Below are 2500 nucleotides of genomic sequence, written 5' to 3'. Positions count from 1 at the left end.
TCCCGAGCCTTAGTAAGGCCGTCCCATGCGCGTCCCGTGCCGTCCGAGCCTCACCAAGGCCGTCCCATGGCGTCCCTTGCTGTCGCATTTTGTCCCGAGCCTTACTAAGGCCGTCCCATGCGCGTCCCGTGCCGTCCGAGCCTCACCAAGGCCGTCTCATGGCGTCCCGTGCCGTCGCATTTTGTCCCGAGCCTTACTAAGGCCGTCCCATGCGCGTCCCGTGCCGTCCGAGCCTCACCAAGGCCGTCCCATGGCGTCCCGCGCTGTCCCATGCCGTCCCGAGCCTTACCAAGGACGTCCCGTGCTGTCCCGAGCCTTACTAAGGCCGTCCCAGGCCGTCCCGAGCCTTACCAAGGCCGTCCCATGGCGTCCCGTGCTGTCCCATTTTGTCCCGAGCCTTACTAAGGCCGTCCCATGCGCGTCCCGTGCCGTCCGAGCCTTACCAAGGCCGACCCATGCCTTACCAAGGTCGTCCCATCGATCTCGGAGAAAGTACATCATAACATCGGAATACACCCCGACATCGATATCGGAGAAAGTACATCATCATAACATCGGATCGGATGCGTATCCGTCCAAGTGCCATCGACACTTCGAGAAGTTCGGACCTAGCTTCCTAGCATGTTGATGCGTCGGTGCTAATGGGGACATAAAGATCCCACGACGTTCCGAACGGAAGTAGCCGAAGTGTTCCGTGCGTGTGAACTCCATTGTCCCATGTGCCGGCTCTTGACTCCTAAGATGTCCCATGTGAAGGCCCTTCATGGCTAAGAATGTCCCGTGCAACGTCCCTTGATGATCCCCATAAGGTGTCCCATGTGCGTCCCATGCCGTGCCCAGCCTTACCAAGGCCGTCACATGCTGTCCCATGCGCGTCCCGTGCCGTCCAAGCCTCACCAAGGCCGTCCCAGGCCATCCCGAGCCTTAGCAAGGCCGTCCCGTGCTGTCCCATGCCGTCCCGAGCCTCACCGAGGCCGTCCCGTGCCTCACCAAGGCCGTCCCGTGCTGTCCCATGCCGTCCCGAGCCTTACCAAGGCCGTCCCGTGCTGTCCCATGCCGTCCCGAGCCTTACCAAGGCCGTCCCGTGCTGTCCCATGCCGTCCCGAGCCTCACCAAGGCCGTCCCGTGCTGTCCCATGCCGTCCCGAGCCTCACCAAGGCCGTCCCGTGCTGTTCCATGCCGTCCCGAGCCTTAGCAAGGCCGTCCGATGCGCGTCCCGTGCTGTCCCATCCGTCCCGAGCCTTAGCAAGCCCGTCCCGAGCCTTAGCAAGGCCGTCCCATGCGCGTCCGATGGGATTCCCGAGCTTTACCAAGGGCGTCCCGTACTGTCCCATGCCGTCCCGAGCCATAGGGACGCTGTCCCGTGCGCGTCCCCTGCTGTCCCATGCGCGTCCCCTGCTTTGGCTCGGCTGGCCCGTGCATTCTATGGGGTCGTGGGACATTTCGAAACCCACCCGGGCCATTTCGACTCTCTCTTCATTTATACTATTGAGGTATTATTTATGAATTATTGGAGAAAAGAAACGGAAGAAAATATTTTTTTTTCTATTTTTTATGAATTTTCCGGTGTTTATTCACTTAAAAATTCATAGAAAAATAAATATTTATCGGAATCGCTATTATAATATATCAAAAAAATCCTTGCGAAAAGGCCTTTCCAACGAGTATAAGTTTGCTGGATTCCGACGAGTAACGAAGGAGTAAAGGCCCAGTATGCTTGGTTAAAAAATTGATGTTTCCTTGTGAAAATAGGCAAAACAATAACTTTGCACTATAAGGGGGAGGGTTGAGCTCCTTCCCCAGAGCGTGCACAGCACTTGTGCTGGCACGTTCCCTAGTGCTCGCCAAGCACCATAGGGCATCCAAAGGGCAAAGCTCGGCCTACTACATGATGGGAAGCTTCTAATATGTCGGAATACGAAGAGATTTCGTGCGACCCGAAGCTCGGCTCGGGCGTCCCGGCCTGTCCCGAGCTGTGCCGAGCGCGTCCCAGGCCGTCCCGAGCCAAGTCTCGGGCGTCCCAGGCCGTCCCGAGCCAAGTCTCGGGCGTCCCAGGCCGTCCCGAGCCAAGTCTCGGGCGTCCCGAGCTGTAGCGAGGGCGTCCCAGGCCGTCCCGAGCCAAGTCTCGGGCGTCCCAGGCCGTCCCGAGCAAAGTCTCGGACGTCCCAGGCCGTCCCGAGCAAAGTCTCGGACGTCCCAGGCCGTCCCGAGCAAAGTCTCGGGCGTCCCAGGCCGTCCCGAGCTGTGCCGAGGCCGTCCCAGGCCGTCCCGAGCAAAGTCTCGGGCGTCCCAGGCCGTCCCGAGCTGTGGCAAGGGCGTCCCAGGCCGTCCCGAGCAAAGTCTCGGGCGTCCCATGCCGTCCCGAGCTGTGGCAAGGGCGTCCCAGGCCGTCCCGAGCTGTGCCGAGGCCGTCCCGAGCCTAGTCTCGGGCGTCCCAGGCCGTCCCGAGCTATGGCGAGGGCGTCCCAGGCCGTCCCGAGCCAAGTCTCGGGCGTACCTG

Source organism: Eschscholzia californica, unplaced genomic scaffold (assembly GCF_041429995.1).
Source record: "Eschscholzia californica isolate CP2 unplaced genomic scaffold, dmEscCali1.0.p SCAF_24, whole genome shotgun sequence".
Lineage (NCBI taxonomy): Eukaryota > Viridiplantae > Streptophyta > Magnoliopsida > Ranunculales > Papaveraceae > Eschscholzia > Eschscholzia californica.
The sequence above is the reverse complement of the archived record's forward strand: the minus strand, read 5'-3'. Positions refer to the sequence as shown.